The sequence below is a fragment of the Anomaloglossus baeobatrachus genome, chromosome 5, assembly GCF_048569485.1.
Source record: "Anomaloglossus baeobatrachus isolate aAnoBae1 chromosome 5, aAnoBae1.hap1, whole genome shotgun sequence".
In the NCBI taxonomy this organism is placed as follows: Eukaryota; Metazoa; Chordata; class Amphibia; order Anura; family Aromobatidae; genus Anomaloglossus; species Anomaloglossus baeobatrachus.
In genome coordinates this window covers 595,960,550-595,983,114 of record NC_134357.1, presented here as the reverse complement: position 1 = coordinate 595,983,114, position 22,565 = coordinate 595,960,550, and positions in this window count along the sequence as shown.

The window sequence follows — 22,565 nt, the reverse complement described above, 5'->3', positions numbered from 1 at the left end:
TGCTGCAGAACCTCACACGTCTCAGCTGCTGCAGAACCTCACACGTCTCAGCTGCTGCAGAACCTCACACATCTCAGCTGCTGCAGAACCTCACACGTCTCAGCTGCTGCAGGACCTCAGACGCCTCAGCTGCTGCAGAACCTCACACATCTCAGCTTCTGCAGAACCTCAGACGTCTCAGCTGCTGCAGAACCTCAAATGTCTCAGCTGCTGCAGAACCTCAGAGATCCTAGCTGCTGCAGAACCTCACACATCTCAGCTGCTGCAGAACCTCAGACATCTCAGCTGCTGCAGAACCTCACAAGTCTCAGCTTCTGCTGAACCTCAGATGTCTCAGCTGCTGCAGAACCTCAGACATCTCAGCTGCTGCAGAACCTCAAATGTCTCAGCTGCTGCAGAACCTCAAATGTCTCAGCTTCTGCAGACCTTCAGACGTCTCAGCTGCTGCAGAAATGCCTACTGGCAAATGCCAGAAGTCTTGCAAAGAAAATGAATGAATTGGAGACTCCTATATCAACCATGGATTATGATGCGGTGGGTGTTGTGAATGTCAGTTATGCTTTTGCTGCAGTGAGGCTCCCTCTTGTGGCCAGGAATGGTTTGGACAGAGACCAGGTGTGCTGGAGCAATGGGTGTTTCCATTGCTAACTCTCTGCCTATTTAACCCTTGGTCTGCTAGCAGTCTGAGCCGGTTCTCTTTTGTTCTTTAGTTTTACAGCCTTCTCATCTTGCTCCAGACCACATCTACCCGAGATAAGTGCTTGGTTCTTTCTTAGTTGTTTTGTTCTTTTTGCTCTTATCTGGGTTTGTCATTTACTGTGGTTATTGTCAGTTTATTTGCATGCAGGGATCTTCCCTCTCAGTTGCTTAGCTGGGAAGCTCCCTGCAGCTATGTTTGGAGTTTTGCTTCTATAAGTCCATGTGTTTGTTGCTTCTTGAATTTGTAACAGTTCCTGTTTTCTGTTCATTGGTTTGACAAGGGCGCCTGATATAGGACGGAGTTCAGATCGTGCGATCTGAGGACTTTTTGTACTATCAGGTATTTGGATTTTTGTAGGGTTTTTCTCTGGCCACCATAAGCCTCTTTCCTATCCTTTCCTATTTAGTCAATGGGGCCTCACCTTTGCTAATCCTATCATCAATCTGTGTATTGTGTTTTCCTATATCACCGTAGTCTTTGAATGTGGGGGGCTTGCTATACCTTTTGTGGTCTATTTCTGAGGCAGAGAGTTAGTCATCCTTCCTTCCTTTAGGATAGCTAGCTTCTCCAGCTGGGTTCGCGGTGCATAGGATGTTAGTTCACCCCTCAGCTACTTCTAGTGTTGGTGGTTAGTAAGGGGATGGTGGCCAGATTAGTTGCCAATGCTCTTGTCACCTTTTTTGCCAATGATCTATTGTGATCTTCCATGGTTCCGGATCATAACAGGTGGGCATTATGGAAACCTGGCTGGATGAGAGCCATGATTCGGTGACAAATGTAGAGGGTTATACTACATTCAGGAAGGACAGGAAAGACAAAAAAGGTGGAGGGGTGTGTATCATATCGAGCCTAAAACCTGTACTCAATGATGATATTGGGGGGAATTGCAACAATGTAGTCAGTATGGGTAAATGTACATGGGGAGGGGAATAATGGAAAAATGCTAATTGGAGTTTGCTATAAGCCTCCTAATATACCTGAACAGGTAGAGGGTGGAAATGCTGGAACAAATTGAAAAGGCAGCATAATGGCATAATGGGATCCTTATTATGAGGGATTTCAGCTCTCCAGACATTCAGGGGGACATAGAATCTTTGGGTTGTGCTAAAAGCTGTAAGTTCTTATCTATAATTCAAGGCAATTACCTCTCTCAGATGGTAGATGAACCGACCAGGGGAGATAATCTGCAGGATCAGGTCCTGTCAAATAGACCAGATGCAATTTCAGATCGACAGGTCCGGGAGCACTCGACAGGTCCGGGAGCACTCGACAGGTCCGGGAGCACTCGACAGGTCCGGGAGCACTCGACAGGTCCGGGAGCACTCGGCACCAGCGATCATAATATGGGAAGCTTCAAAATAATATTCAATAGAACGTTTAAAAGGGGAAATGCTAAAACCTGGAATTTTAGGAAAGCTGATTTCAACAAATTAAGGGAAGAACTTAATTGTGTAGATTGGGACTATGTTATGGTAACCGGGAATACCAAACATAAATGGGGTAAGTGTAAGGATATACTAATAAAGTCCTGTCAAAAACGTATGCCCTCTGGTAATAAAATGTCCCGGAATAAAAATAAACCACTATGGATAAATAAGACTGTACAAAGTATAATAAAACAAAAACAAAGGGCGTTTAAAATCTTGAAGGCTGAGAATACAGAAATAGCATTTCAGGAGTATAAAGATATCAATAGGAGATTTAAAAAAGAAATCAAGCTACAAAACTAGCTACTGAAACAAAAATCACCAACAACATTAAAATAAATTCCAAAATCTTTTATAAATACATTAATGCCAAAGGAATACAAAGGATAGTATCGGCCCCTTGAAATATAATAACAAATTAGTAATTGAAGACAAAGATAAGACTGAGATATTAAACAGGCATTTCTCATCTGTGTTCACCAAGGAACTTGACTGTTCCAGGGATCATTCAACAAGTCAAAAATCAAAGTTCACCACCCGATATAATTAATTTAACACAAGAAGAAGTACACCTGCGTCTGAGTAAATTAAACATTGACATATCCACCGGGCCAGATGGCATTCATCTACGGATATTGAGGGAAATTAGCTCAGTAATTGACAGACCGCTGTATTTCATCTTCTTAGACTCACTTGTAACAGGGTTGGTGCCTCAGGATTGGAGGATTGCGGATGTGGTTCCGATATTTAAGAAAGGTAAGAGGGTAGATCCAGGCAACTACCGTCCAGTACGCCTGACACCAGGGGTGTGCAAAGTTTTTGAGGGCATTTTAAGGGATGACATGCAAAAATATATTGCAGAAAATAATATAATAACTGACAAACAGCATGGATTCATGAAAGATAAGTGGTGTCTGACCAACATATTGGGTTCTATGAGGAGGTAAGTGCAAACCTGGATATTGGTAATGCAGCTGATGGATGTGAGTTATCTGATAATATACCACATAACAGCCTTATACTGAAGCTCCAGAAGCCGCGACCGGGCGAAACTATAAGAAGATGGGTGAGGAATTGGCTACAAGAAAGAGAACAAAGCGTAGTCATAAATGGTACATTCTCTAATTGGGCAATAGTCAGCAGTGAGGACCGCAGGGATCTGTACTGGGAGCAGTGGGGGCCGCAGGGATCTGTACTGGGAGCAGTGGGGGCCGCAGGGATCTGTACTGGGAGCAGTGGGGGCCGCAGGGATCTGTACTGGGAGCAGTGGGGGCCGCAGGGATCTGTACTGGGAGCAGTGGGGTCCGCAGGGATCTGTACTGGGAGCAGTGGGGACCGCAGGGATCTATACTGGGAGCAGTGGGGACCGCAGGGATCTGTACTGGGAGCAGTGGGGGCCGCAGGGATCTGTACTGGGAGCAGTGGGGACCGCAGGGATCTGTACTGGGAGCAGTGGGGGCCGCAGGGATCTGTACTGGGAGCAGTGGGGGCCGCAGGGATCTATACTGGGAGCAGTGGGGACCGCAGGGATCTGTACTGGAAGCAGTGGGGGCTGCAGGGATCTGTACTGGGAGCAGTGGGGGCCGCAGGGATCTGTACTGGGAGCAGTGGGGGCCGCAGGGATCTGTACTGGGAGCAGTGGGGGCCGCAGGGATATGTACTGGGAGCAGTGGGGGCCGCAGGGATATGTACTGGGAGCAGTGGAGACTGCAGGGATCTGTACTGGGAGCAGTGGGGACCGCAGGGATCTGTACTGGAAGCAGTGGGGGCTGCAGGGATCTGTACTGGGAGCAGTGGGGGCCGCAGGGATCTGTACTGGGAGCAGTGGGGGCCGCAGGGATATGTACTGGGAGCAGTGGGGGCCGCAGGGATATGTACTGGGAGCAGCGGGGGCCGCAGGGATCTGTACTGGGAGCAGTGGGGACCACAGAGATCTGTACTGGGAGCAGTGGGGGCCGCAGGGATCTGTACTGGGAGCAGTGGGGGCCGCAGGGATCTGTACTGGGAGCAGTGGGGGCCGCAGGGATCTGTACTGGGAGCAGTGGGGGCCGCAGGGATCTGTACTGGGAGCAGTGGGGACCGCAGGGATCTGTACTGGGAGCAGTGGGGGCCGCAGGGATCAGTACTGGGAGCAGTGGGGACCGCAGGGATCTGTACTGGGAGCAGTGGGGACCGCAGGGATCTGTACTGGGAGCAGTGGGGGACCGCACGGATCTGTACTGGGAGCAGTGGGGGCTGCAGGGATCTGTACTGGGAGCAGTGGGGGCCGCAGGGATCTGTACTGGGAGCAGTGAGAGTTGCAGGGATCTGTACTGGGAGCAGTGGGGACCGCAGGGATCTGTACTGGGAGCAGTGGGGGCCGCAGGGATCTGTACTGGGAGCAGTGGGGACCGCAGGGATCTGTACTGGGAGCAGTGGGGGCCGCAGGGATCAGTACTGGGAGCAGTGGGGACCGCAGGGATCTGTACTGGGAGCAGTGGGGACCGCAGGGATCTGTACTGGGAGCAGTGGGGGACCGCACGGATCTGTACTGGGAGCAGTGGGGACCGCAGGGATCTGTACTGGGAGCAGTGGGGACCGCAGGGATCTGTACTGGGAGCAGTGGGGACCGCAGTGATCTGTACTGGGAGCAGTGGGGACCGCAGTGATCTGTACTGGGAGCAGTGGGGACCACAGGGATCTGTACTGGGAGCAGCGGGGACCGCAGGGATCTGTACTGGGAGCAGCGGGGGCTGCAGGGATCTGTACTGGGAGCAGCGGGGACTGCAAGGATCTGTACTGGGAGCAGTGGGGACTGCAGGGATCTGTACTGGGACTGATTCTTTATAATCTCTTTACTATCAATCCCATCCACAAGGTCATTAATAAAGTGTCAGTCTTTGCTGATGACACCAAACTATGTAGAATATTAAAAATTGACCTTGCTATAATATTACAGACTGATCTGGATAAGATGTGGGAATGGGCAGATACTGGACAGAGGAGATGTAATGTTGATAAATGTAAAGTAATGCCCCTAGGACGGAGTAATCCTATAGCTGCGTATACATTAAATGGAAGTAAACTCCGGATACAGAACAGGAGAAGGACTTGGGTATTCTCATTACAAATAAGCTGAGCAGCAGCATCAATGTCAGGCAGCAGCTGCTAAAGCAAACAAGATTCTAGGGTGTATAAAAAGAGATTAGATCCCGTGATCCCAACGTATTGTTCCCCCTCTATAGATCACTTGTAAGGCCACATCTGGAATATGGGATCCAGTTTTGGGCTCCACATTTTAAAACGGACATTCAGAAGTTACAGTCACTTCAAAGGCGGCAACTAGATTATTACAAGGAATGGAGGCCGACCGTATGATGAGTAATGGAGGCTGCTCGTATGATGAGAGGTATGGAGGCCGCCCGTATGACGAGTAAAGGAGTCCACCCGTATGATGAGTAATTGAGGCCGCCTGTATGATGAGTAATGGAGGCTGCCCATATGATGTGAGGAATGGAGGCCACCCGTATGATGAGCAATGGAGGCCGCTCGTATGATGAATAATGGAGGCCGCCCGTATGATGAGGAATGGAGGCTGCCCATATGATGTGAGGAATGGAGGCCACCCGTATGATGAGTAATGGAGGCCGCCCGTATGATGAGTAATGGAGGCCGCCCGTATGATGAATAATGGAGGCCGCCCGTATGATGAATAATGGAGGCCACCCGTATGATGAATAATGGATGCCGCTCGTATGATGAGAGGTATGGAGGCCGCCCGTATGATGAGTAATGGAGGCTGCCCGTATGATGTGAGGAATGGAGGTCACCCGTATGATGAGTAATGGAGACCGCCCGTATGACGAGTAATGGAGGCCGCCCGTATGATGAGTAATGGAGGTCGCCCGTATGATGAGTAATGGAGGTCGCCCGTATGATGAGTAATGGAGGCCGCCCGTATGATGAGTAATGGAGGCCGCCCGTATGATGAGTAATGGAGGCTGCCCGTATGATGAGTAATGGAGGTCGCCCGTATGATGAGTAATGGAGGTCGCCCGTATGATGAGTAATGGAGCCCGCCCGTATGATGAGTAATGGAGGCCGCCCGTATGATGAATAATGGAGGCCACCCGTATGATGAATAATGGATGCCGCTCGTATGATGAGAGGTATGGAGGCCGCCCGTATGATGAGTAATGGAGGCTGCCCGTATGATGTGAGGAATGGAGGTCACCCGTATGATGAGTAATGGAGACCGCCCGTATGACGAGTAATGGAGGCCGCCCGTATGATGAGTAATGGAGGTCGCCCGTATGATGAGTAATGGAGGTCGCCCGTATGATGAGTAATGGAGGCCGCCCGTATGATGAGTAATGGAGGTCGCCCGTATGATGAGTAATGGAGCCCGCCCGTATGATGAGTAATGGAGCCCGCCCGTATGATGAGTAATAGAGGCTGCCCGTATGATGAGAGGTATGGAGGCCGCCCGTATGATGAGTAATGGAGGCCGCCCGTATGATGAGTAATGGAGGTCGCCCGTATGATGAGTAATGGAGGCCGCCCGTATGATGAGTAATGGAGGTCGCCCGTATGATGAGTAATGGAGGCCGCCCGTATGATGAGTAACACCCGTCACACTACTTACCTTCCCTGTGACGTCGCTCTGGCCGGCGATCCGCCTCCATTCTAAGGGGGCGGGTCGTGCGGCGTCACAGCGGTGTCACACGGCAGCCGTCCAATAGCAGAGGAGGGGCGGAGATGAGCAGCCAGAACACCCCGCCCACCTCCTTCCTCCCGCATTGCCGGTGGAGGCAGGTAAGGAGGTGTTCGTCGTTCCTGCGGTGTCACACGTAGCGATGTGCGGGGCCTCAGGAACGATGAATAACCTCGTACCTGCAGCAGCAGCGATATTAAGGAAAGGAGCGACCGGTCAACGAGCGACGATTTGTCACGTTTCTGTGCTCATTGATCATCGCTCTTTGGTGTCACACGCTGAGATGTCGCTAACGGCACCGGATGTGCGTCACTAACGCCGTCACCCCGACGATATATCGTTAGCGATGTCGCAGCGTGTAACGCACCCTTTAGAGCAGTCAGACTGTGGAATGCGACCACAAGAGGCAGTAATGGCCGACACTAGAACAGCTTTATATCAGGCAGAGGATTGTGCACAGCATGGCGGGTTATAAGTGACATAAACACAAAATGTAGAATGCTGGAGGAAGGATGAACTACATGGTGCAGAACCTCAGACATCTCAGCTGCTGCAGAACCTCAGACATCTCAGCTGCTGCAGAACCTCACACATCTCAGCTGCTGCAGAACCTCACACATCTCAGCTGCAACAGAGCCTCAGACATCTCAGCTGCTGCAGAACCTCAGACATCTCAGCTGCTACAGAACCTCAGACATCTCAGCTGCTGCAGAACCTCACACATCTCAGCTGCTGCAGAACCTCAGACATCTCAGCTGCTGCAGAACCTCAGACATCTCAGCTCCTGCAGAACCTCAGACATCTCAGCTCCTGCAGAACCTCAGACATCTCAGCTGCTGCAGAACCTCACACATCTCAGCTCCTGCAGAACCTCAGACATCTCAGCTGCTGCAGAACCTCAGACATCTCAGCTGCTGCAGAACCTCACACATCTCAGCTGCTGCAGAACCTCAGACATCTCAGCTGCTGCAGAACCTCACACATCTCAGCTCCTGCAGAACCTCAGACATCTCAGCTGCTGCAGAACCTCAGACATCTCAGCTGCTGCAGAACCTAACACATCTCAGCTCCTGCAGAACCTCAGACATCTCAGCTGCTGCAGAACCTCAGACATCTCAGCTGCTGCAGAACCTCAGACATCTCAGCTGCTGCAGAACCTCAGACATCTCAGCTGCTGCAGAACCTCAGACATCTCAGCTCCTGCAGAACCTCAGACATCTCAGCTGCTGCAGAACCTCAGACATCTCAGCTGCTGCAGAACCTCAGACATCTCAGCTGCTGCAGAACCTCAGACATCTCAGCTGCAACAGAACCTCAGACATCTCAGCTGCTGCAGAACCTCAGACATCTCAGCTCCTGCAGAACCTCAGACATCTCAGCTGCTGCAGAACCTCAGACATCTCAGCTGCTGCAGAATCTCAGACATCTCAGCTGCTGCAGAACCTCAGACATCTCAGCTGCAACAGAACCTCAGACATCTCAGCTGCTGCAGAACCTCAGACATCTCAGCTGCTGCAGAACCTCAGACATCTCAGCTGCTGCAGAACCTCAGACATTTCAGCTGCTGCAGAACCTCACACATCTCAGCTGCTGCAGAACCTCAGACATCTCATCTGCTGCAGAACCTCACACATCTCATCTGCTCCAGAACCTCAAACATCCCATCTGCTGCAGAACCTCAGACATCTCAGCTGCTGCAGAACCTCAGACATCTCAGCTGCTGCAGAACCTCAGACATCTCAGCTGCTGCAGAACCTCAGACATCTCAGCTGCTGCAGAACCTCAGACATCTCAGCTCCTGCAGAACCTCAGACATCTCAGCTGCTGCAGAACCTCAGACATCTCAGCTGCTGCAGAACCTCAGACATCTCAGCTGCTGCAGAACCTCAGACATCTCAGCTGCAACAGAACCTCAGACATCTCAGCTGCTGCAGAACCTCAGACATCTCAGCTGCTGCAGAACCTCAGACATCTCAGCTGCTGCAGAACCTCAGACATCTCAGCTGCTGCAGAACCTCAGACATCTCAGCTGCTGCAGAACCTCAGACATCTCAGCTGCTACAGAACCTCAGACATCTCAGCTCCTGCAGAACCTCAGACATCTCAGCTGCTGCAGAACCTCAGACATCTCAGCTGCAACAGAACCTCACACATCTCAGCTCCTGCAGAACCTCAGACATCTCAGCTGCTGCAGAACTTCACACATCTCAGCTGCTGCAGAACCTCACACATCTCAGGTGCTACAGAACCTCAGACATCTCAGCTGCTGCAGAACTTCACACATCTCAGCTGCTACAGAACCTCAGACATCTCAGGTGCTACAGAACCTCAGACATCTCAGGTGCTACAGAACCTCAGACATCTCAGCCGCTGCAGAACCTCAGACATCTCAGCTGCTGCAGAACCTCAGACATCTCAGCTGCTACAGAACCTCAGACATCTCAGCTGCTACAGAACCTCAGACATCTCAGCTGCTGCAGAACCTCAGACATCTCAGCTGCTGCAGAACCTCAGACATCTCAGCTGCTGCAGAACCTCAGACATCTCAGCTGCTGCAGAACCTCAGACATCTCAGCTGCTGCAGAACCTCAGACATCTCAGCTGCTACAGAACCTCAGACATCTCAGCTCCTGCAGAACCTCAGACATCTCAGCTGCTGCAGAACCTCAGACATCTCAGCTGCAACAGAACCTCACACATCTCAGCTCCTGCAGAACCTCAGACATCTCAGCTGCTGCAGAACTTCACACATCTCAGCTGCTGCAGAACCTCACACATCTCAGGTGCTACAGAACCTCAGACATCTCAGCTGCTGCAGAACTTCACACATCTCAGCTGCTACAGAACCTCAGACATCTCAGGTGCTACAGAACCTCAGACATCTCAGGTGCTACAGAACCTCAGACATCTCAGCCGCTGCAGAACCTCAGACATCTCAGCTGCTGCAGAACCTCAGACATCTCAGCTGCTACAGAACCTCAGACATCTCAGCTGCTACAGAACCTCAGACATCTCAGCTGCTGCAGAACCTCAGACATCTCAGCTGCTGCAGAACCTCAGACATCTCAGCTGCTGCAGAACCTCACACATCTCAGCTGCTACAGAACCTCAGACATCTCAGCTGCTGCAGAACCTCAGACATCTCAGCTGCTACAGAACCTCAGACATCTCAGCTGCTACAGAACCTCAGACATCTCAGCTGCTGCAGAACCTCAGACATCTCAGCTGCTGCAGAACCTCACACATCTCAGCTGCTGCAGAACCTCACACATCTCAGCTGCTGCAGAACCTCACACATCTCAGCTGCTGCAGAACCTCAGACATCTCATCTGCTCCAGAACCTCAAACATCCCATCTGCTGCAGAACCTCAGACATCTCAGCTGCTGCAGAACCTCAGACATCTCAGCTGCTGCAGAACCTCAGACATCTCAGCTGCTGCAGAACCTCAGACATCTCAGCTGCTGCAGAACCTCAGACATCTCAGCTGCTGCAGAACCTCAGACATCTCATCTACTGCAGAACCTCAGACATCTCAGCTGCTGCAGAACCTCAGACATCTCAGCTGCTACAGAACCTCAGACATCTCAGCTGCTACAGAACCTCAGACATCTCAGCTGCTGCAGAACCTCAGACATCTCAGCTACTACAGAACCTCAGACATCTCAGCTGCTGCAGAACCTCAGACATCTCAGCTGCTGCAGAACCTCAGACATCTCAGCTGCTGCAGAACCTCAGACATCTCAGCTGCTGCAGAACCTCAGACATCTCAGCTGCTGCAGAACCTCAGACATCTCAGCTCCTGCAGAACCTCAGACATCTCAGCTGCTGCAGAACCTCAGACATCTCAGCTGCTGCAGAACCTCAGACATCTCAGCTGCAACAGAACCTCAGACATCTCAGCTGCTGCAGAACCTCAGACATCTCAGCTCCTGCAGAACCTCAGACATCTCAGCTGCTGCAGAACCTCAGACATCTCAGCTGCTGCAGAATCTCAGACATCTCAGCTGCTGCAGAACCTCAGACATCTCAGCTGCAACAGAACCTCAGACATCTCAGCTGCTGCAGAACCTCAGACATCTCAGCTGCTGCAGAACCTCAGACATCTCAGCTGCTGCAGAACCTCAGACATCTCAGCTGCTGCAGAACCTCAGACATTTCAGCTGCTGCAGAACCTCAGACATCTCAGCTGCTGCAGAACCTCAGACATCTCAGCTGCTGCAGAACCTCAGACATCTCAGCTGCTACAGAACCTCAGACATCTCAGCTCCTGCAGAACCTCAGACATCTCAGCTGCTGCAGAACCTCAGACATCTCAGCTGCAACAGAACCTCAGACATCTCAGCTGCAACAGAACCTCAGACATCTCAGCTGCTGCAGAACTTCACACATCTCAGCTGCTGCAGAACCTCACACATCTCAGGTGCTACAGAACCTCAGACATCTCAGGTGCTGCAGAACTTCACACATCTCAGCTGCTACAGAACCTCAGACATCTCAGCTGCTGCAGAACTTCACACATCTCAGCTGCTACAGAACCTCAGACATCTCAGGTGCTACAGAACCTCAGACATCTCAGGTGCTGCAGAACCTCAGACATCTCAGCTGCTGCAGAACCTCAGACATCTCAGCTGCTGCAGAACCTCAGACATCTCAGGTGCTACAGAACCTCAGACATCTCAGGTGCTACAGAACTTCACACATCTCAGCTGCTGCAGAACCTCAGACATCTCAGCCGCTGCAGAACCTCAGACATCTCAGCTGCTGCAGAACCTCAGACATCTCAGCTGCTACAGAACCTCAGACATCTCAGCTGCTACAGAACCTCAGACATCTCAGCTGCTGCAGAACCTCAGACATCTCAGCTGCTGCAGAACCTCAGACATCTCAGCTGCTGCAGAACCTCACACATCTCAGCTGCTACAGAACCTCAGACATCTCAGCTGCTGCAGAACCTCAGACATCTCAGCTGCTACAGAACCTCAGACATGTCAGCTGCTACAGAACCTCAGACATCTCAGCTGCTGCAGAACCTCAGACATCTCAGCTGCTGCAGAACCTCACACATCTCAGCTGCTGCAGAACCTCACACATCTCAGCTGCTGCAGAACCTCAGACATCTCAGCTGCTGCAGAACCTCAGACATTTCAGCTGCTGCAGAACCTCACACATCTCAGCTGCTGCAGAACCTCAGACATCTCAGCTGCTGCAGAACCTCAGACATCTCAGCTGCTGCAGAACCTCAGACATCTCAGCTGCTGCAGAACCTCAGACATTTCAGCTGCTGCAGAACCTCAGACATCTCAGCTGCTGCAGAACCTCAGACATCTCAGCTGCTGCAGAACCTCAGACATCTCATCTGCTGCAGAACTTCAGACATCTCAGCTGCTGCAGAACCTCACACATCTCAGCTGCAACAGAACCTCAGACATCTCAGCTGCTGCAGAACCTCAGACATCTCATCTGCTGCAGAACTTCAGACATCTCAGCTGCTGCAAAACCTCAGACATCTCAGCTGCAACAGAACCTCAGACATCTCAGCTCCTGCAGGGAACCTTGTAATACTCAGCTCCTGCAGAACCTCACACATCTCAGCTGCTGTAGGGAACCTTGTAATACTCAGCTCCTGCAGAACCTCACACATCTCAGCTGCTGCAGAACCTCAGACATCTCAGCTGCTGCAGGGAACCTTGTAATACTCAGCTGCTGCAGAACCTCAGACATCTCAGCTGCTGCAGAACCTCAGACATCTCAGCTGCTGTAGGGAACCTTGTAATACTCAGCTCCTGCCAGGAGCATACGTGGAAATCATATGGCCCCATAGAAAGAGTCTGTATTGTCCTCCTGTGGACCTGTCACGTAGGTGTATACCACCGATCTATAAACACATGAACAGGATCATGTATTGCAGCATGGATATAGAATCAGTGTCCCCCTACAGTGACCCCCTTCACAAAATTGCCTGCACAGTGACCCCCATAGAATATAATGCCCGCACAGTGACCCCCATAGAATATAATGCCCGCACAGTGAGCCCCTAGAGTATAATGCCCGCACAGTGAGCCCCTAGAGTATAATGTCCACACAGTGACCCCCTACAGTATAATGCCCACACAGTGACCCCCTACAGTTTAATACACACACAGTGACCCCCTACAGTATAATGCTAGCACAGTGACCCCATAGAGTATAATGCCCGCACAGTGACCCCTACAATATAATGCCTGCACATTGACCCCCTACAGTTTAATGCCCACACAGTGACCCCCTAGAGTATAATGCTCGCACAGTGACCCCCTAGAGTATAATGCCCGCACAGTGAGCCCCTAGAGTATAATGCCCGCACTGTGACCCCATAGAGTATAATGCACGCACAGTGAGCCCCTAGAGTATAATGTCCGCACAGTGACCCCCTACAGTTTAATGCCCACACAGTGACCCCCCTAGAGTATAATGCCCGCACAGTGACTCCATAGAGTATAATGCCCGCATAGTGAGCCCCTAGAGTATAGTGTCCGCACAGTGACCCCCTACAGTTTAATGCCCACACAGTGACCCCCTAGAGTATAATACCTGCACATTGACCCCCTACACTATAATGCCTGCACAGTGACCCCCTACAGTATAATACCTGCACAGTGACCCCCTACAGTATAATGCCCTACAGTATAATGCCCACACAGTGATCCCCTATAGTATAATGCCTGCACAGTGACCCCCTAGAGTATAATTGTCATGATGTATGTAGTTTTCTCCATCCCATATTTTTGTATAAGATGCCATGTGATGTATTTTACCTTCTCACTGTATTTGCTGTAATACTATGTCTTGGGATGTAAGTGACCATACCTTCCCCCCAGCCTGTATCATATTGCACTCAGGCTTCAGCAGTAGCTATTGTCATTGATTTGGTGGGGGTTGCATATATATATTGTTCTTCTCAGCATGGGACTTCTCCAATCTACAACTTGGTAAACAGAACAGAGCCAGCAGTCTAAAGTCCATTCATGCATCAAATGGCCAGGGGGAGGTGTGCCCACCTAAGGGGCTGATCCCAGGAGAGAAGAACATGTTAGTTCAGTTAGTTGGAGCTCGGCTGGAGAAGGACTAGGATCCATAGCTGAGGCTGGATCCTGGGGTCTGTGTGTGTGGACTGTTACAGACTGGAGATCCGCGGCCACGTGGGATTGTGTTTTGTTGTTCACCTGTTGGACTCAAGGAACTCATATAAGGACCATTGCCCTAATTCCCCTGGCATCGGAATACCAGGCGGTGCCCCTGGATCTTTTGTTTTTCTGTCGTGGACTCCTTGCAGATTTGAAGGATTTATATTTATGTTTGCTGCTTATTCTTTGTGGTTCCAATAAAGCCCTTTGGATTGTTCCTTGGCCTGGAGTCCCTCACTGCTCTGTTGCATACCCCGTCACAATAATGCCTGCACAGTGACCCCCTACAGCATAATGCCCGCACACTGAACCCCTACAGCATAATACCCGCACACTGACCCCCTAGAGTATAATGCCCACACAGTGACCCCCTACAGTATAATGCCCGTACATTGACCCCCTAGAGTATAACGCCCACACAGTGACCCCCTAGCGTACAATGCCCACACAGTGACCCCCCTACAGTATAATGCCCGCAAAGTGACCCCCTACAGAATAATGCCTGCACAGTGACCCCCTACAGTATAATACCCGCACAGTGACCCCCTAGAGTATAATACCTGAACAGTGACCCCCTAGAGTATAATGACTGCACAGTGACCCCCTAGAGTATAATACCTGAACAGTGACCCCCTAGAGTATAATGCCCACACCGTAACCCCCTACAGTATAATGCCTGCAGAGTGACCCCCCCACAGTATAATGCTCACATAGTAACCGCCTTAAACTCACAAAATGCGTTTTCAAACAGCACATCACACAAAGTATGATGCCCCTAAAACCCAACACATAGTATGAAGGCCCCCACAAACCCTCACTGACTGTATGTTTTCCCCACTATTACCTACACAGTATGATGCCCCTACAACTCCCCTACATAGTATGATGCACCTAAAACTCCCGTACACTATGATGCCCCCACAGTCACCACCTAGTTTGATGCCCCCACAACTCCGCTACACATTATGATTGCACCCACAGCTTCCACATGCAATACAAGCCCCCACAGTCCTCTCCACAGTGTGATGGCCCTCACAGTCCTCCCCACAGTATGATGGCCCACACAGTCTCTCACACAATATGATGGCTCACACAGATCCTCACATAGGCCTGCTGCCCAGGTGTTATCGTGGTGTCGTGGGAGATGTAAGATTTAGGGAGGTTAGTGGACAGTGAGAGCAAGAGAAGGTCAGTTTTGGAAATATAGACTTTCAGAGAGCGGACATGATGTTGGAAACTGCAGACAGTCACAGGTGTTCTGTAGTACAGTGGGGGTGAGGTCAGGGTATGAACTGTATAGTTGTATGTCATCAGCACAAAGATGGTACTGGAAGTCAAATCTACTAATGATCTATCTAATTGGAGCCACATAGAGAGAGCAGAGAAGAAGGCCAAGGACTGACCCCTGAGGGATCCCAATAGTGAGAGAAGAGGGCCAAGGACTGACCCCTGAGGAACCCCAATAGTGAGAGGAAGAGGAAAAGTGGAGCCAATAAATAATACACTGAAAGAGCGGACAGAAAGATAGGAGGAGAACCAGGAGAGAGTGATGTCTTTAGGCCAATTGAATGGAGCATAGCAAGAAGGAGATGGTGGTCAACAGCGTCGAAGGCTGCAGAGAGGTCAAGAAGAATCAGCAGACAGTAGTCACCATTGCATTTTGCTGTCAGAAGGTCAGTGGTCACTTTAATGAGAACAGTTTCTGTTGAGTGAAGGAGGTGGAAGCCAGACTGTAAAGGATCTAGAAGAGAGTGAGAGGAGAGGTAGCGGGTGAGGCGGGAATGGACCAGGCGCTCCAAGAGTTTAGAGATGAAGGGGAGATTGGAGACTGGTCTGTAGTTGTTTGTGCAAGATGGGTCAAGAGAACTTTTGTTTTAATTATGGAGTAATGATGGAGTGTTTGAGGGATGAAGGGAAGATACCAGAAGAGAGAGCGAGACTGAGGATTTCAGTTAGGTGAGTAGTGACGGGAGAGAGCGTCTGGAGTACAGGTGAGGGAAAGGGATCAGTAGTGTAGGACGAGAAGAAGAGAGGAGCCTGGAGACTTCTTCTTCTGTGACTGGGTCAAATTTGGAACGTGAACCGAACGGGATGTATGGAGGGATGGGAATCACGACGCTTGGTGGCTGGGAGCTGATTTCTTGATGGATATTTTCTATTTTCTCTGTAACGTAGGAGGCCAGGTCATCAGCATGAAGGTCTGTGATGGGGGTCTGTGCTTTGGGACTGAGGAAGGAGTGAAAGGTGTTGAAGAGCTTTTTTGGATTGTTAGAAAGTGAGGAGATCAGGGTGGTGAAAGAGGTCTGTTTGGTGAGATGAAGGGCAGAGTTGTAGGTTCTTAACAAAAATTGATGGTGTACAGGTTTTCTTCCATAGATGTTCGGCACTCCTAGAGCATCGCTGGAGAAATTGGGTTTGCAATATGAGCCAGGGTTGCTTTACTCTGCATTTGGAGGTTCTGAGTGTGAGGGGTGCTACTCGGTCCAGGGGGCTTCTGAGAGTGTCATTGTAGTGATTTACAGCCAGATCAGGACAGGATGTTGGGGAGATGGTTAGAGATAGAAGCTGGGGTGCAGATGGTAAGCAGGTTAGAGATAGAAGCTGGGGTGCAGATACTGAGGAGGTTAGAGATAGAAGCTGGGGTGCAGATGGTAAGCAGGTTAGAGATACAAGATGGGGTGCAGATACTGAGGAGGTTAGAGATAGAAGCTGGGGTGCAGATGGGGATGAGGTTAGAGATAGAAGCTGTGGTTCAGATGGTAAGCAGGTTAGAGATACAAGCTGGGGTGCAGATGGGGAGGAGGCTAGAGATAGAAACAGTTATGCAGATGGGGAGGAGGTTAGAGATAGAAGCTGGGGTGCAGATGGGGAGAAGGCTAGAGATAGAAGCTGGGGTGCAGATGGGGAGAAGGCTAGAGATAGAAGCTGGGGTTCAGATGGGGAGAAGGCTAGAGATAGAAGCTGGGGTGCAGATGGGGAGGTGATTAGAGATAGAAGCTTGGGAGGAGCTTGGAGATAGAAGCTAGCATGCAGATGGGGAGGAGGCTAGAGATAGACGTTGGGGTGGAGGTTAGAGATAGACGCTGGGGTGCAAATGGCGAGAAGGCTAGTGATAGAAGCTGGGGTGCAGATGGGGAGGAGGTTAAAGATAGAAGTTGGTGTGCAGATGGGGAGAAGGCTAGAGATAGAAGCTGGGGTGCAGATGGGGAGGAGGTTAGAGATAGAAGCTGGGGTTCAGATGGGGAGAAGGCTAGAGATAGAAGCTGGGGTGCAGATGGGGAGGAGGTTAAAGATAGAAGTTGGTGTGCAGATGGGGAGGAGGTTAGAGATAGAAGCTGTGGTTCAGATGGGGAGAAGGCAAAAGATAGAAGCTGGGATGCAGATGGGGAGGAGGCTAGAGATAGAAGTTGGGGTGCAGATGGGGAGGAGGTTAAAGATAGAAGTTGGTGTGCAGATAGGGAGGAGGTTAGAGATAGAAGCTGGGGTGCAGATGGGCGGAGGCTAGATATAGAAGCTGTTGTGCAGATGGGGAGGAGGTTAGAGATAGAAGCTGGGGTTCAGATGGGGAGAAGGCTAGAGATAGAAGCTGGGGTGCAGATGGGGAGAAGGCTAGAGATAGAAGCTGGGGTTCAGATGGGGAGGAGGCTAGAGATAGAAGCTGGGGTGCAGATGGGGAGGAGGTTAAAGATAGAAGTTGGTGTGCAGATGGGGAGGAGGTTAGAGATAGAAGCTGGGGTTCAGATGGGGAGAAGGCTAGAGATAGAAGTTGGTGTGCAGATGGGGAGGAGGTTAAAGATAGAAGTTGGTGTGCAGATAGGGAGGAGGTCAGAGATAGAAGCTTGGGTGCAGATGGGGAGGAGGCTAGATATAGAAGCTGTTGTGCAGATGGGGAGGAGGCTAGAGATAGAAGCTAGGGTGCAGATGGGGAGAAGGCTAGAGATAGAAGCTGGGGTGCAGATGGGGAGGAGGTTAAAGATAGAAGTTGGTGTGCAGATGGGGAGGAGGTTAGAGATAGAAGCTGGGGTTCAGATGGGGAGAAAGCTAGAGATCGAAGCTGGGATGCAGATGGGGAGAAGGCTAGAGATAGAAGCTGGGGTGCAGATGGGGAGGAGGTTAAAGATAGAAGTTGGTGTGCAGATAGGTAGGAGGTTAGAGATAGAAGCTGGGGTGCAGATGGGGAGAAGGCTAGAGATAGAAGCTGGGGTGCAGATGGGGAGGAGGTTAAAGATAGAAGTTGGTGTGCAGATAGGTAGGAGGTTAGAGATAGAAGCTGGGGTGCAGATGGGGAGGAGGCTAGATATAGAAGCTGTTGTGCAGATGGGGAGGAGTTTAGAGATATAAGCTGGGGTTCAGATGGGGAGAAGGCTAGAGATAGAAGCTGGGATGCAGATGGGGAGAAGGCTAGAGATAGAAGCTGGGGTGCAGATGGGGAGGAGGTTAGAGATAGAAGCTGTTGTGCAGATGGGGAGGAGGTTAGAGATAGAAGCTGTTGTGCAGATGGGGAGGAGGTTAGAGATAGAAGCTGGGGTTCAGATGGGGAGGAGGCTAGATATAGAAGCTGGGGTGCAGATGGGGAGGAGGCTAGAGATAGAAGCTGTTGTGCAGATGGGGAGGAGGCTAGAGATAGAAGCTAGGGTGCAGCTGGGGAGGTGATTAGAGATAGAAGCTTGGGAGGAGCTTGGAGATAGAAGCTAGCGTGCAGATGGGGAGGAGGCTAGAGATAGACGTTGGGGTGCAGATGGGGAGGAGGTTAAAGATAGAAGCTGGGGTGCAGATGGAGGGGGGGAAATCGGGCTGTTTATGAGAATGGTGACGTCTCCCCGGAGGAGAATGATAATCCTGAGAGACTTGAAGTGGGGCAGGCAGACAGAAAAATGGTGAAGGAATCTAATAAAAGAGCCCACCACTTATCATAGACCTCATAACCTAATATAAGAGCCCACCACTCATCATAGACTCCATAACCTAATATAAGAGCCCACCACACATCATGGACACCATATCCTAATATATGAGCCCACCACCCATCATAGACCCTGTCACAAACCACCGGGGGGGTCACTCAGAAATCCCCCGCGCTGGCTACCAGTACGTCACAATCGGGGGGTAACAAGTGGGGGTCACCCCTCCTTTATACCTCCCGACCGACAGACAGAGCACGTGACGCGCTCTCTAGCGCCCCTCTTATAGTCAGGCCAATTATGGAATTGCCCGACAATAAGCAAGGAGGCCGCTATACTACTTATGCCGATTATTGAAGGGTCCCCAGTGAGAGTAGGGTATATATTCCCCCGACCTCCGCGGGCGGAATATATAAAACCTCCCCGAATCTCACTGGCCTCCCCACAATAATCCTTGGCACAACTCGCTGCCACCAACCGCTTCACGGTAACTATTAGCCGAACACACAGACGTGGGATTCAAGATCGAGATAACAGAACAGCCCAAGATTAATTATATAATTTAATCAGCCTAAAGCACACTAGAAACTACAATATATACAATAGGGAATCTACGGAATATACATATGTCAGAGTACAGTTACAAGCAAAGCATGGGTTACAAACAGGCATACACAGTTCCAGCAGTTACCTTGTGCGTCTGGCCACAGGGGGGCGCTGTAGACCAGGTTTCCAGGAACTCCCACAGATGTTTCCTACACGTGACCCCCAGCGAAAGAACCCTGGAAAATGGCCGAAGTAGGGTTATCAACCTGGGCAAATCCAGGTCCCCTCCTACCTTCGTGACCTCAGAGGGAGCACTGCTCCACCCCTGGCTGGAGTTATGGACAAAATCCACAACATGGAATATGGCCATAACTTTGCCTGGGAGCGTCGTAGGCGGACGCCAACGCTCTCATTGTGACAGTTATGAATTTAGCTACAGAATGAGAGGACTCATGACTTGTCTACTAGTTCCCCATTGGCTGATATCACGCCTGGGGTATTTCCCAAGCTCCCGCTCCCATAAAAAGGGTGTGCCAGCATCATCCGCATGCGGAGACACCATTTTTATGGTTGCCATATTTATCGGAAATATGGCTTGCGAGATATGAACCATTTTTTACTGGAGTCGTTCTGTCTGGATACTTCCAAGCTTGCTAATTAGATAGCAGCTCCTACCACAGGGTCACGGCAGGGAGTCCTCCTGTGTCCATTGTTCCCACATCATCTCATCTCCATATCACAGGAGATGGCCATGGAGGTGTAACACCTTCACAGATGCTGGACATTGAGAACAAGAAGGGAGGGGGGCACTGCCAGGGAGTGATGAGCGATTATGACTGGAAGTCATAATTCATCTTCATATCCCGGGATTTGCCTCACACCTCCCCCCTTTTGAGGGCGCTAGGGGGCAGCACACTCCGGTGTTCCCCCGTGCGCCCGTCCGCGACCTCTCCTTGTCGGGACAGCCCGTCTGCATTACCGTGGTCACGGCCCCTTTTGTGGCGAATGGTGAAGTTGTATTGCTGGAGCGCAAGGCTCCATCGCAACAATCGCCCATTCGTCCCAGAGACAGTGTGCAACCAGCTGAGGGGATTGTGGTCCGTCTCCACGATGAAGTGGCGCCCGTATAGATAGGGTTGCAGACGCTGCAGGGCCCACACTATGGCCAGGCACTCCTTCTCCATCGTGGAATAGGCCACTTCCCTTGGTAACAGCTTCCTGCTCAGGTACAAGACTGGGTGCTCTTGGCTCGCAGAGTCCACCTGGCTGAGCACCGCACCGAGGCCGAAGTCACTGGCGTCGGTCTGTACTACAAACGGCCGCGTGAAGTCGGCTGCCTGTAGCACGGGCGGGCTGGACAGGGCGTCCTTTAGGGCCTGGAAGGCTGTCTCGCAGTCCATTGTCCAATCGACTGCAGAGGGCAGCTTCTTCTTGGTGAGGTCCGTCAAGGGCTTTGCCAGGCTACTATAGCGTGGAACAAACCTCCTATAGTACCCAGCGGTCCCCAAGAAGGACATCACCTGCTTCTTGGTCCTGGGGGTGGGCCAGGATGCGATGGCCTCCACTTTCTCAGGCTCGGGCTTCAGTGTTCTCCCGCCTACCCGGTGACCGAGGTACTGGACCTCGCTCATGGCCAGCTGACACTTTCCCGGCTTGATGGTCAAACCTGCCCGGTGGATCCGCCTGAGCACCTGTGCTAGATGCTCTAGGTGGTCCTCCCAGGTGGGACTGAAGACGGCAATGTCATCTAGGTACGCGGCCGCGTACCCTTCAAGTCCCTTGAGCAGGGTGTTGACCATCCGCTGGAAAGTGGCAGGGGCATTCCTCATCCCGAATGGCATCACCGTGGACTCGTATAGTCCAAATGGGGTAATAAAGGCAGAGCGTTCCCTGGCCTTGCGAGTCAGGGGGATCTGCCAATATCCCCGGCTCAGGTCCATGATGGTCAGGTACTGAGCCCCGGCCAACTGATCGAGCAGGTCATCGATGCGTGGCATTGGGTACGCATCGGCGACCGTGACAGCATTGAGCCCCCTGTAGTCCACGCAGAACCGAGTGGTTCGGTCCTTCTTAGGGACGAGGACTACAGGCGAGGCCCAAGCGCTGTTGGATGCCTGGATCACCCCCAGCTTCAGCATCTCGTCAATCTCCTGGCGCATGTGTTGCTGCACCTCCAGGGAGACCCGATATGCTGAACGCCGGATCGGGGGATGATCCCCAGTGTCCACGTGATGGACAGCCAAGTCAGTCCTTCCGGGCTGGTTGGTAAACAACCCCCGGAAGGGGAGGAGGGTGGCCCACAGCTGGGACCGTTGGTCCTCCAAGAGCTGGTGGCCAACCTCCACATCCTCAATGGATCCGCCTGCCCTAACCTGGGCTAGCATATCCAAGAGTGTGAGGCAAATCCCGGGATATGAGGATGAATTATGACTCCAGTCATAATCCCTCATCACTCCCTGGCAGTGCCCCCTCCCTTCTTGTTCTCAGTGTTCCACTTACACCTCCATGGCCATGTCCTGTGATATGGAAATGAGGTGGTGTGGGAACAATGGACACAGGATGACTCCCTGCCGTCACCCTGTAACAAGAGTTGTATCTCATTAGCAAGGCTATGGAAATAGCCAGACAGAACGACTCCAGTAAAAAATGGTTCATATCTCGCAAGCCATATTTCCGATAAATATGGCAACCATAAAAATGGTGTCTCCGCATGCGGACGATGCCGGCACACCCTTTTTATGGGAGCAGGACATTGGGAAATGCCCCAGGCGTGATATCAGCCAATGGGGAACTGGCAGACAGGTCATGAGTCCCCTCGTTCTGTAGCTAAATTCATAACTGTCACAATGAGAGCATTGGCGTCCGCCTACGACGCTCCCAGGCAAAGTTATGGCCCATATTCCATGTTGTGGATTGTCCATAACTCAAGCCAGGGGTGGAGCATTTCTTCTTCTGAGGTCACTAAGGTAGGAGGGGACCTGGATCTGCCCAGGTTGATAACCCTACTTCGGCCATTTTCCAGGGTTCTTTTCGCTGGGGGCACGTGTAGGAAACATCTGTGGGAAGGATCCTAGAAACCTGGCCTACAGCGCCCCCCTGTGGCCAGACGCAACAAGGTAACTGCTGGAACTGTG